Here is a 13,727-nt window from a genome sequence, read left to right as displayed (position 1 = left end):
GGCTAGCCTGCCGGCCAGCCATTGCATTTCTTTCATCGTTGAAGGCGATGGCATGCGCTCGATCGCCTGAACTTTTTCCGGGTTTACCTTGAATCCATCTTTCGTTACGATGAATCCAAAGAATTTGCCTTCTTCCATTCCAAACGAGCATTTCCCTGGATTGAGCTTTATGTTAACGCTTCGCAGAGTTTGGAATGTTCGTTCAATATCAGTGAGCATGGTATCTTTGATGTGTGTAAAATGCAACATATAAAACACATCAATTAAGGCATAAAACTAACCCTTTTTAAGTACTAATGTTGGAAAAAGAGTGTTTTTGTCTTCCTTTTGTATTTTCAGGATGAAATGAGCTCAAAATCACAAAAGAAGCAAAAAGACCACTAATTCTACCATAAATACAAGAAAAGGAACAAAAGTGGACTGCCCGGACCCTCAACGACACCTCCCAAGGCAAAAAGAAGGAAACAGAGTCTGAACACGCCCCGTGTCCAGCGAACACGGGGGCGTGCCCAGGAAGCAGCAGAAAAGACAAACCAGTAGAAGCTTCAATTGCCCACCACGTGGCCGTGTCCAGCGAGCACGGGGGCGTGGTGAAAGTACAGCAGGCGCATTAATTGTAATTCGCAATTACAATTAATGAAGAGAGAGAGTGTCAGGCGGGCACGGGGCCGTGTCCAGCGGACACGGGGCCGTGTCCAGCCTTCTGTTCAGCCTATAAATAGAGGAGCTTGGCTTCATTCTCTCTCATCCCTTGGCACACCACCTCTCTCACACTTCATCCACCACCCACCACCACCATAACACCATCATCCACCACCATCATCCATTGTCCATCGTAGAGTGTGTGAGTCGTCTCGGGATCCAAGATTGATCGTAAGAGTTCTTGACAATCAAGGCCATGTTTGCCTAAGTCTCTTACATCACTTGGTGAAGACAAGTGTTTAGTATAATACTTTTTATTTTTAATCTTTTGCACTTTTTATTTGGTTTTGTATTAATGACTTTAATAACTAGTTACTTATGTTGAAGGTGATCTTTCCTTATCGTTTGTCCGTGGTGTCTAGGCGTTATTTTACTGTCTATATAAAATAAAAGATTTTCTCCATTCATATCTCCACGGTCTATATGGAGGTATGTTGGCTACCTGGTCGGGGGTTAAGGGAACGGTTTGGTAAGGGTCTTGCCCTTGTTCAGCGTTTAGAGGTCCTGCTTGGGACCTGGGTCAAATTTAGTAGGATCTCCTTCAATGCCCATAGGTATTGGATGGCGGGGATCCAAACTCTTTGACCCCCTCATAAGTTAACTACTATTAATACTATAACCCGGCTATTTAGGACTGTATCCCTGCTGACTCAGACTACTTAGCCGAGGGTAACGTCACCGCCAAAAGCGGGGCCTACCATAATTTGCATTAATAACTTAATTCATTATCTTTCAATAATCCGACCCTTTAGGATTGTATCCTTGCTGACTCAAACTACTGGGTTGAGGGTAACGTCGCCTTCAAAAGAGGGGCCTACTACAATAACTAAGATAATCTCTTAAACAAGTGCAAAAGTGCGAAAATAATCAAAGGTTATACTAATACACGTGTCGGAACCAAGTGATTCATCTTGTCTATCTGTTTTTATTTTATTTTTATTTTCAGCATTTAGTTAGTTTTTATTTTTCTTAGTTTAAAACATTTTTCTAACCTTTTTGATTTGATTAGACGTTGAGGATAAACCGGTATTAAAAGCTCTTGTGTCCTTGGACGACCTCGGTATCTTACCAACACTATACTACGTCCACGATGGGTGCACTTGCCCATATGTGTGCTTAATGTTAGTAAATATCGTGTTTTATAAATTTAAAACTTGGCTAAAAGTGTAAAAAGGGCTTAAATATATATCTAAAAACATATATACACTAACACGCATCAAGTTTTTGGCGCCGTTGCCGGGGACACAAGGATTTTAAGAAAGTTAGGAATCAACGGCCTAATCATATTTTTATTTTTCTTTAATTTTTTAGGATTTTTTTTTAGATTTTTAGCTTCTGCAGAGCTCAACACGGGGCCGTGCTTGCTGAACACGCCCCGTGCTCAATCATTGGAACTGGCAATCCTGTTTTAAATCAGACAGTAGGCTGAACACGGGGCCGTGTCCACTCAACACGCCCCCGTGCCCAAGATTCAGTTGCTGAAAACAGAACCGTTAGATCCCGGCGGTTGGTAATTTCTGATACAAACATGAGTGATAGTAATTCTTTTTACTTTCGGCACTCTTATGGTTTGTGGTGTCGAATATGTGGAGGCGAACATGAGGAATTAAAATGTTTCTTCCTCACTTATAGGCCCCACTATATAGACCCACCGATTCCTTGTAACCTTAAGAGGGGCGAAAGTAAAAATAAGCACTATTTCTCCCTCGAATGCGCCCAGCCAGATATTCTAGGAGAAATGCTCCTTGACGAGCTATTTCAACTAGAAGAACTACTTCTTAATTGGTCAAAAGAACTTAGGAAGGATTTTTTAGATCCATCCCAAGATGATGACCATGAGGAAATGTTGGAACCGCATTCCGACAACCTCGTTGCTCCCGAAAATACCTTTTTACCTAAACAAGACGCGGACGATAGTCGTCCCTGTGCCGATTGTGCCGTGAAGGACTCCCCATCGACTTCGTTCGGTGCATACATAGACCTGAGCGATTCGGCATACACCTTCTTTAACGAGAGCCCGGGAAAGGGTTGGACTTGTCCACCTAGAATGAAAATAGGAATTACCCTCACCGACAACCTCTTGCGTTCTCGCCTTAGTATAGGACAATTAAGGTATCTTAGGCACTATGGGGTTGTTCCAACAAGTCAAGAACCACCCGATATAGATTAACTCCTTAGTAAGAAACAAAACTCCATAAAACAGCCTGCCAACACGGGGCCGTGCCCAGCCAACACGCCCCCGTGTTCACTCAGAAGATTCTCTGCTGATTCTGTCAGAATACGGACAAAATGTGTCAGGATTTTCTCTGCACACGGGGCCGTGTCCAGCGGACACGGGGCCGTGTCCAGTGTACTGTCGTTTTCTTTAAATGCAGCCTGAATTCTGCTCATTTTTGACCACTTCACCAAGCAGAGATTCCTGGGATCTTCACATATACCATCCTAGGTAAGTGCTAAAAGAAGGTTCCTAAGGACCACCTTGTCTTTTCCACTTTTGTTCATTTCTCCTTCTTCCAAAAATTTTTCAAACCTTACCTCCATGGAAGCTTGGAAACCCATGATTCCAACCTTCTATGAAAGGTTTGTAGGAATTTTTGCCACGGATTCTTGTCTAAAGTTAGTTCTATAACTTTGTTTTAAATTATCTAAGCTTAAAACGCAGTAAAAGTATATTAAAATAATTTAAAAACCTGGAGTCGTTAGGCAAAAACCCTGCAGATAGCTGAACACGGGGTCGTGCTCACTGAGCACGGGGCCGTGTTCGAGGTACTGTTTTGCAAAAGTTTAGTTATCTTCGGAATATTTCGCAGAAAATGGCCAGCAGAAACAACGGAACATCTTCAAGAAATAACCGAAATGGAAGGAGGTCGTCTACGGCAGAGGATTCCCTAGTAAACTACGTTTACGCTTTGAGGGAAGCCATAGACGAGATGACGGGAGTAGAAGAAGCTTTGGTGGATCGTATTAATCATCTGACGGTAGGTTTGGAGGGTTGCCTACGGGAAGTAAATCTCCTGCACCAGAGATTAAACCTTCTCGCTTCCCCGCCTTTGGTCCCGGTGATAACCCAAAGGGCGTGGAATGTAGTACCCGAGGTTATCATTCCAGCAGAATGGCACGCCATGCACCAAGTACCTCAACCGAGGGTGGTGCAAGGAATCCCGGTGAGCGTTCCTCCTCGAGACACCGAAGAGAATGAGGCTACCTTTTACCTCCCTAGGGAGATAGAAGAATGGCTTTGAATGACAACCAAGGAGCCATCGGCTAAAGGGAGTTAATACATCGGGAAACTATTCCTGAAATTTTCTTAAATAAGTAGAACTCTTATGATAACCTTATGTATCCCCTAGTATTTAGCTTACTTAGTGTAATGTCTCTCTATGATTTGCAATGTTATGATGGTTTTTATGATTGATGGTTGTTTTGAGAATAAAACACACTCATGGTGGTAATGGATGAAAAAGGGAACGAGAAAAATGGACCCATGCATGAAGAACAGAGTAACCCGACAAAAATCTCCATCACAGAAGGCTCAACACGGGCCGTGCCCAACCAACACGGCCCCGTGCTGAGCCCCTGCAGAAAAATCACCCAGTTCAGGTAACTGGACACGGGCCGTGTTCAGCGGACACGCCCCCGTGTCCAGGCTTCTGTTTCAATTCTGAAATTTTTGTTACTGGCACTTGACCACGGGGCCGTGCCCGGTGAACACGGGGCCGTGTCCAGAGTGCCAGTAACATAAATATTTGCTTTTTAACACACTTTTATACATTTTAATCACCCAAAAATATTGTTTTTGGACACATTGAGGACAATGTGTAATTTAAGTGTGGGGGGGATGCTAAAACCTTGAAATTTTGCAAAATCCTAAACACAAGCCTTACACAAAACTCTATTGGAACCGCTAAACACCCCAAATTTTTTCAAAAACTTTTTCATTTTATTGTCTTAGTTTAAGTTGGGAAGAACAAGTTCTAAAAAGGTTATATTTTTACAAGTTTACAACCGATAGCGTCGTGATAAAAAAGGAACCAACATAAGAAAATTATGAAACGGCATAACAAATCTAGTTTAAAATTCGATTATATATGCTTGGTCACATTAAAAACCCATTCCCACAAAAGTGAGTTTTGAGCCTTTATTGAGCATAAAAATACACATATTTAGATTAAATGCTCATTTTTCGTTTCTTGTGTGAATAGCCGCTCGGTCCTTACAAATCTAGAACTTGCCACGACGATACATTCCCGGTCCTTACCAACTTAAACCCAAGTAAGTAAATGATGGAGGCATTAGGACTAACCATTTTTCTTTCAAAACCATTATTTTTCATTTTTTTTACCTACCCAAAATCCCCCTAGATAGCCCCTTTGAGCCTAAACCTTTCATTTTATTACCCCAAAAACCATTTTTACCCACCAAAAACCTTTTTCATTTTTCCCTTTATTTTAGTAACAAGCTCGGTTTTTCGTCAACTTGCCCTTTCAAGTGACATTAAAAAAAAAAAAAAACTAGATGATGAAGTCGAAAACAAACAAAAGCTACAAAAGCTTGTTTGAAGAAATACTTCAAAAATAATAAGTCACTAAAAACAAGGTATTCTACGAAAACCGACACTTGTTACGATTTTCGCCCTTTTTACTAACCACTAACCAACCACCCACCTTTAAACCCAAGCCTTCACCCCAAAAGTCCTCTTGATATTTACAAAGGTAAAAAGTTAAAAAGGAGGAGGATTGATTGCTTGGCAAGCCTATGGAAGACGTAAGTTCCGTGCCGCTCTCGAGTGATTCACTAAAATATACACCTTCGGCCGAGTGTTGAGTGATCTCCCGTAAGGTATGTGAACTTGTATATAAATGGAATTTTAATAAGGCATGTTATGCCCAACTAAGTAGTTTATCTTGTGAAAAGTTCAAAATAAATCATAACGAATAGGATTGTAAATAACTAAAAATAAAACCTATAAAAACCTTGGATTCCCGACACTCCAGGACAAGCTAAAAAAAAAAAAAAAAACTTCTCTTCTACCTATTCCATTTGGGAGTGTAAGCCACATTTAAAGAGTTTTGCTTGAGGACAAGCAAAAGTTCAAGTGTGGGGGTATTTGATGTGTGTAAAATGCAACATATAAAACACATCAATTAAGGCATAAAACTAACCCTTTTTAAGTACTAATGTTGGAAAAAGAGTGTTTTTGTCTTCCTTTTGTATTTTCAGGATGAAATGAGCTCAAAATCACAAAAGAAGCAAAAAGACCACTAATTCTACCATAAATACAAGAAAAGGAACAAAAGTGGACTGCCCGGACCCTCAACGGCACCTCCCAAGGCAAAAAGAAGGAAACAGAGTCTGAACACGCCCCGTGTCCAGCGAACACGGGGGCGTGCCCAGGAAGCAGCAGAAAAGACAAACCAGTAGAAGCTTCCATTGCCCACCACGGGGCCGTGTCCAGCGAGCACGGGGGCGTGGTGAAAGTACAGCAGGCGCATTAATTGTAATTCGCAATTACAATTCATGAAAAAAGAGAGTGTCTTCGGAATATTTCGCAGAAAATGGCCAGCAGAAACAACGGAACATCTTCAAGAAATAACCGAAATGGAAGGAGGTCGTCTACGGCAGAGGATTCCCTAGTAAACTACGTTTACGCTTTGAGGGAAGCCATAGACGAGATGACGGGAGTAGAAGAAGCTTTGGTGGATCGTATTAATCATCTGACGGTAGGTTTGGAGGGTTGCCTACGGGAAGTAAATCTCCTGCACCAGAGATTAAACCTTCTCGCTTCCCCGCCTTTGGTCCCGGTGATAACCCAAAGGGCGTGGAATGTAGTACCCGAGGTTATCATTCCAGCAGAATGGCACGCCATGCACCAAGTACCTCAACCGAGGGTGGTGCAAGGAATCCCGGTGAGCGTTCCTCCTCGAGACACCGAAGAGAATGAGGCTACCTTTTACCTCCCTAGGGAGATAGAAGAATGGCTTTGAATGACAACCAAGGAGCCATCGGCTAAAGGGAGTTAATACATCGGGAAACTATTCCCGAAATTTTCTTAAATAAGTAGAACTCTTATGATAACCTTATGTATCCCCTAGTATTTAGCTTACTTAGTGTAATGTCTCTCTATGATTTGCAATGTTATGATGGTTTTTATGATTGATGGTTGTTTTGAGAATAAAACACACTCATGGTGGTAATGGATGAAAAAGGGAACGAGAAAAATGGACCCATGCATGAAGAACAGAGCACGCGGGACCCCAGTCATGTCTGCGAGTGTCCACGCGAAAATGTCTTGGTTCCTGAAGAGAAGTTGCTTCAGGTGCGCTTTGGTGTTAGGGGACAAGGCGTGGCCCAACGTAACCTTTTGTTCTGGGTATCTCACGTTGGGAACCCATTTTTCTGGTTGGTTGTTAGGGGTAGGCCTTGCTATCTTGGTCGGACGTATTTCGTCCGACATCATGACGTCTCTGCGTGCGTAGATTATCGCGACCCCTGTTTCGGTTGGGAAACCGACAGCAGAGTGGGGTACGGACGTAATCATATTGAAATCACCTTGGGATTCTCTCCCAAGGAGCACGTCATATCTGGAGGTATGAGGTAAAACCATAAAGTTTACCTCTTCTGTTCTTGTGTGCCTTCCGCTGGTGAGACGCACAGGAAAAGTGACCTGGCCTAGGGGAAAGACAGTTTCCCCTGCGAACCCGGCAAACGGGTAATCCACTACTTGCAACCGATCCTTGTCCTCCTGATCGAACTGGTTGAAGCATTGCTCATAGATTATATCAGAAGTACTGCCCGGGTCGATAAATAGACGCTCGGTGCAGTAATGAGCTAGTTGGCCTGTAATAACGACGGCGCGCCTGTCGCGCGATCCGCCTCGGACTTTTGGAAAGACGACTTGCTCGTCTTTCCAGTCATTGTCCGGTCTTCTCGCCGCTTTGTGCGGCCTTCCTTTGCCTCCGTTAATCATGTGGGTCGAGGCCACATACATGGTCCTCTTCCCTGAGGAGGTGCCTTCACCATGAGGGGTGATGCGCTTGGTGGGTTTCTGCCCACCTGGCAAAATATGTTGCAGTTTGCCCTCTTTTAAGGCTCGCTCAATCTCTAGCCGGAGACTGATGCAGTTGTTTGTTGTGTGTCCCGAGTCCTTGTGATACTCACAATAGAGAGTGAGATCTTGATTTTTCTTGGACTTCATTGGTTGGGCCGGTCGGAAGAGCTGCGCGTCCGTAAGAAGGACTTCGCTTGGCGACATGGTGATATCGGTCCAGTTGCGGTCCCGAGAATCTTTCTTTGACGCCCGGTTGTCCCGTTGAGCGTTATGGTTCCTTGGGTCAAACGGGTTGGTCCGCGTGAAGTATGGTTTGGAAATGCTGTCGCGATTTCCAGCGTCTCGGTTGCGTTTATTGTTACGCTTGGACCCCTGGTGGGAGGTTTCGGCTTGGGGTTGTGCCTTTGCCATATGCGGTTCAAGGGACCGCTGCGTCTGGGCGTATGTCTTGACTGTGGCCATGACATCTTCCCATTTTTTAGGCAAGCCCTTCTTGCCAGAGATGGTCATAACCATCTGCTTGTCCCTGACGGCCTTAATGAAGTGGTTCTGTGCCATTTGGTCTGCCACGTCACCTATATATAGGCACTCTTTATTATATCCGACGACGAATGCTTCGAGAGATTCGTCGTCCCTGCGCCAGATATTAATGACGTCCATCGAATCACGTTCGTGACGTCGTTGCTGGCTGAAATGAGCGAGGAACTTTGCATGTAAGTCCTCGAATGAGGCCAGTGATCCCACTGGCAAAGAATCGAACCAAGCCCTGGCCAGACCCGTGAGGGTCTGGGGGAAAAATTACACCAAGTTGGTTCATCCCACTTGCCGTTGCACCCTGCACCCATGAAAATGTTCACGTGTAACACCCGTACTATTATTTAGCGATTTTCGTATAAATTACGAAAAGAAATAAGTAATTACGACTACATATACTTATGAAAATACGGGTTTATTTAAACTTTTACTATGTGAAAATGATACAACAGAATGTAATTAGATTCGTCATTTAGAAATAACAACGATGCAACGTGCGGAAGCTTCTTTTTCATGTGTTCGGTTCTTTTCGTCGCTTGGTCCTCATCCGGGTACTCTTGATATTCCCCTAAGATCAAAACCAACTTAAAAGTTAGTTTCGATATCTTAAATATTAGTATAATCAAGTTCTACTATCGAACAATCAAAAACAAATAAAATTTCGGAATTTAGTCTGTCGCGCCACGCGACAGACTCCTCTTGATCTTTCGCGTGCCGCGAGCAAAACTAAAGATTTTAACAAATCTTAATGTTAGAAATTCTTAGGAATATTACGTAATCAATACTACGTTTAAAAACGGATTTGATTTCAGAAAATAGACAAAGTTCAATATTCATTTTAGGGCTCCACCGTAACTTACGGTAGTCACCGTAAGTTATGGTGGCTTCTGGAAAACTATGGTTCCACCGTAACACAGCGGTAATTTACCGTAGCCTTCTGACCTCTACCGTAAGTTACGGTGGTACCGTAACTTACGGTAGCCTCTGCACATGTAAGTTTTTGACTGTTTTGTTTGTGTTGCCCATACCAATTTCTCGAATCTTTTATTCTAACAACCAACATATTAAATTCTCGTGTTTTAATATGTCAATATTCAATTGTCAACAATAGAACAATCAATCATGTTACGAAGCAATATCCATGCTTTAATCACTTTTAACTATAACATAATTACACGTACCTGGCTCGGATCAATACATTGACCCGTTTTAATACCTTGTCTCAAAAATTTGCTAATTCATAGCAACGCTAATTCATAAGCTACTTTATCCTGTAAGCATAAAACTCGACAAGTGCTTATTAGTCGATATTTGTCAAATGGTATCCACATTACTATTTGACCCGTTTTACTCTTTTTATTCATTAGGCTTACTTATAGTTGCCGTTCAAAAACCCATTTTTATAATTAGCTTTTCATGGCTAATTTACCGTTCTATCTCTTTTACCATTAAACATGGTTTTTATCATTTATGTTAGTTCCGACCCGTATTATTTCGCGTCGGGAACCATATCTTGAAAATTATTCTTAATGTATTTGAAACTTATAGGATGAACATTTATTTTACTAAAAGGTGTAAGTTTCACTTACCTTGCATCCATGCCTCGCTTTTCTTTCCGTACTTGCTCCGTTTGACCCGCTTCATCCACAAGCTTCCATCTAGCTCGTTAGGTGTCAAGCTATCATCATATTTCGTAAGGTGGTTAGATTAGTCATAATCATTTACGATTATTCCATCCTACGGGTTTTATGTCGAATTTATCATTCGTCCATATCAAAATTTTCATTCGATCTAATCATTGGTCGGTTCGACTTTTTAAAATTCAATTGACTTATCAACATATTCAAATGCACATTTGGTTCAATGAACTCACTTAGGCATATTTCATCCGACCTCTTAACGAAATCAAATTTTACATACTAACTAGTAGGCCGCGATTTCATTTAGGTGTTTCATATTACTGAAAATGGGCTATTTTTGGTGACTTGTTTAACCTGTTTACAAGCCTTCAAAAATTATGATTTTTTTTGTGTGGCGTACTCCTCGGAGGGTTAGAACTTGTGTTAAAATTTCAAGATCTAACTCTTTACCAAAAATTCGTAAAAATTCATCTGCTAAGCTGCAATCAGATTCGTCACTTCTGACTGCAGCTTACGGAAAAATTCATTAAAAATTCCTAGTTTATCCGATTGACGAAATTCCAATTGGCAATTCTTCTAATCACTTAATAATTTCTACAGTAAGAATTTGAGATCATAACTCAATTCCTAAATTTAGTTATGACATTCGTAATGGGCTGCAAATTCTGCCAGAAAACGCAGCTTGAACCTTTGATACGGAAAAATTCATAAAACGCTCAATTTTCGTCGAAAAAATGCGATTCCAGTGGGGTTTTAAAGATATTCCCTGGAATTACATTTTAGACTTAAGAAACAAACGTTTTTGTCAAGTTTTGTCCACGTTACAGCCAATACAAGTCGGCTGTAAATTCTGATCAAGAGCCGTTTGAATTCAGCTTTCAATTTAAGCATGTTCTTGACCTCATAACATTATTTTAGCAATCAAAAACCCTAACAACAATCACCTTCAATGGTGTTCATGGATTTTTACTAGAATTAGGCACGATTTCAACATATCTTGTCTAGGGTTTACTTCTAAACACTACAATGTTCCTATTTCATCCATATAACAAGGCATCAACCAATTTCGAATTCCTCAAATTCATGAGAATTTCAAGTAGAGAATTTTTATAAAATTTTACATACCTTATGATCTCCTTACAATGGGGATCATTAATCTATGCTCGATTTTTGTTTTGGACTTGATTTGATCCTTCAATTGATCAATTTTTGTGAGAGTTAGGGTTTGGTGAAGAACCCTTGTCGCCCTCCTGCTTCTTGTACGACCAGACACCTCAATTATGGGGTATTTGGTTTTGTTTTCACTAATTTAGTAATATAAGTTTAAATTTTGACAATATTAGTCCCTCACTTTTGTTTAACATAAGGTTTTGTTGTTTTAACCCTATTTAAGTTATTTTTAGACTTGTAGTTAACTAGGTTATAATTTTCCTAGTTATTCATCTTGTTCAAAAACCCGTTTTAGTTTAAGTCCCGTTAAATCGGGCCTTTTATCCATTCTATTTTTCCTGGAGGCTCTTATTCACTTTTAATTAATATTAGGATTATTCACTCGATTCCTAATATTTTCCGGTTTACTTTTACCACTAACGGTACTTTCCCCGTCTTTAGTATTAACGGGGTTTAATTACCAAACCTGTTTTCGGGGTGTTACATCACATGGTCGTCCGGGTCGGACGAACCGTTGTATTTCCCAACATTGAATGGGAATTTTGTTGTGGTGACATGGGCGTGGGCAATTCGCGGGGCGAATTTGGAGTTTTCGGCCGCAGCTTTCGGCCTGTAGGGCTGGTTCTCAGGGCGCTTTGCAGCCCTAAGGTATGTGTTGCGAGGATGAGTGGGAGGAATATAGTGCCGTCCTCCTGGTCTACTACTGTAAGCATGAGAATCCCCGCAATATGTATGGTCGTCCGGGTCGGTACGACCATACCTTTCGGTATATGGCTGTGGGCCCAACCGGCTCTGAATTCCGGAGCCATGTCGGGATGCGGACCATCGCATGTCCTCGCTATAAGGACCTAGGCGGGTATGTACTGGTCCCCTGGTGTGGGACCCGTACGAGGAATCGTCCTCGTTTATTGTGCGGACATCACAGTAAGATGATCCGCGGTTTTCATGTCTGCTTCTCGAGGCTGGACGTGAGGGTACCCTGCCTTTGTATTGTAAAATACGACCCGCAGGGGTATGCGGTGCTGGGGTAGGCCCAGCTTTTACTTGCGCTTCCGCACAAGCGCGGTTATATGTTGCGGCCAGCAGAGCTGCCTGCTCGTCATACCAGGCATGAGGGTCCATGTCTGGTGGGATCACAGATGCGTACTGTGATAGGTTATGTCCGAACGTAAGGGATGGACCCCTTTGCATCGACGTGTCAATGTGTCCAGGGTGTGAGGTTGAGGGATTAACCCCTACCGGCACTGGGTTTGCGGGGTTTTGGTTATCCCCGGCATTGTTTTGGTGATCAATCATGATTTTTTGAGAGGGAGAAGGATGGCTGAAAAAGTGCTAAGAGTAGCGTTGGGCGCCAATGATGAAACAATGGTTAACCGGGCAGGGTTAACTCACTGGTTTCGTCAAGAAGAGTTAATCCCTTCCTCTCGAGGATCGCTGGCTGGATCACCGGTGGGTTGATCTCCTGCACAAGGAAACAAACCGTGACTCGTAACAAGGAGGATGAGGTGGGGGGTGCTCCTTGTTACCACTCTCCGGCGTGAGAATCAGTAGTCTGCTTGGGAAGGAAAGTATGATAGTAGTAGTAGTGAGAGAGTTGTCAAGAGATACCTCAAACCTAGTTTGGGGTTGGTATTTATAGCCGAGGAGTGAAGGAGGAGGTGGATGGATAGACTGACGGCATGCTGCACCTTTGCAGGTGTGTCAGACATGTTGGCCGGGGAGGCGACGCCACGTCAGTCTGTCGCTTACGTAGTCCTGACAGGCGGCTGCCATTGGTGCTACTTGCTCTGTGGTGTCAGTCCCACTTGATGAGTAGACAGGGTGCGGTGCAAGCCGCATCGCTGTTTGCGGTAACTGTAGATGTTCCCGCGTCTCACTCTTTGATCAAGAAATACGCGAGATGCGGTGTCAGGCCGCATCGTCATCTGTAGTGACTGTTGCTGTTATCCAGCTTCTCTGTATTGATAGAAGTGTTCACTGGATGCAGTGCCAGGCCGCATCGCTGTGAATACTTCCGTTTGCATACACCAGATGCGGTGCCAGCCGCATCACTATACCGTTCTCATATTCCAGGTAAGTCCTCCTCCATCATTGGACAGATTGGATTCAACCACTATGTCGACGCGTTCTCGCACGGACACAAGTAGGTTGTTAGCTAGTGGGGGTTTTGATAAGGGTAATGGTCACTCGCGGTCGATGCTGACGCGAGATCTGGGACCATACCCCTTCACCACCCAAATCATATATCTTCGGATCCAAAAACAAACCAATATCTGAATCATAACTTTGCTTCGAATATAAGATCCTAGTTTAATTGATTTAGTTCAAAGAAAATATGATTTTAAACATAAATTTAAAACACGGTTTTTTGGGATCCAATGTGAGATGGAAACAAAATTATTTGATTCGATCTATGCAATCCCATAACCAGTTTACATGAAATAACACAAATTATGCACGAACATATTATTGTATTTTGTCGAGAGCACTAATTGCGGTCCAATTTGGTGGAATAATATAACATCTTTTTTATCTTTTTTTATTCCATTTGCACCTTTCAAATTAGAGTGCATTGTTTTTCATAATTTTGATTTATTTCATCCTAGTGATTTTTTTGTTTTTTTATTTTGATT

The 13,727-nt window shown here is 42.4% G+C and overlaps 1 long non-coding RNA gene across 1 annotated transcript; it reads right to left on the bottom strand.

The window, feature by feature from the left end:
* Positions 1–9,212: 9,212 nt before the first annotated feature.
* Positions 9,213–11,351, bottom strand: LOC118485486. Its single transcript, XR_004876305.1, has 2 exons — positions 11,050–11,351; positions 9,213–9,962 (listed from the first exon to the last, which is right to left on the bottom strand). It is a non-coding gene; the product is annotated as an uncharacterized LOC118485486 (long non-coding RNA).
* Between the last annotated feature and the right edge of the window lie 2,376 nt (positions 11,352–13,727).

The sequence above is a fragment of the Helianthus annuus genome, chromosome 13 (assembly GCF_002127325.2).
Source record: "Helianthus annuus cultivar XRQ/B chromosome 13, HanXRQr2.0-SUNRISE, whole genome shotgun sequence".
Classification (NCBI taxonomy): Eukaryota; Viridiplantae; Streptophyta; class Magnoliopsida; order Asterales; family Asteraceae; genus Helianthus; species Helianthus annuus.
This window is presented reverse-complemented; position numbering and strand designations above follow the sequence as displayed.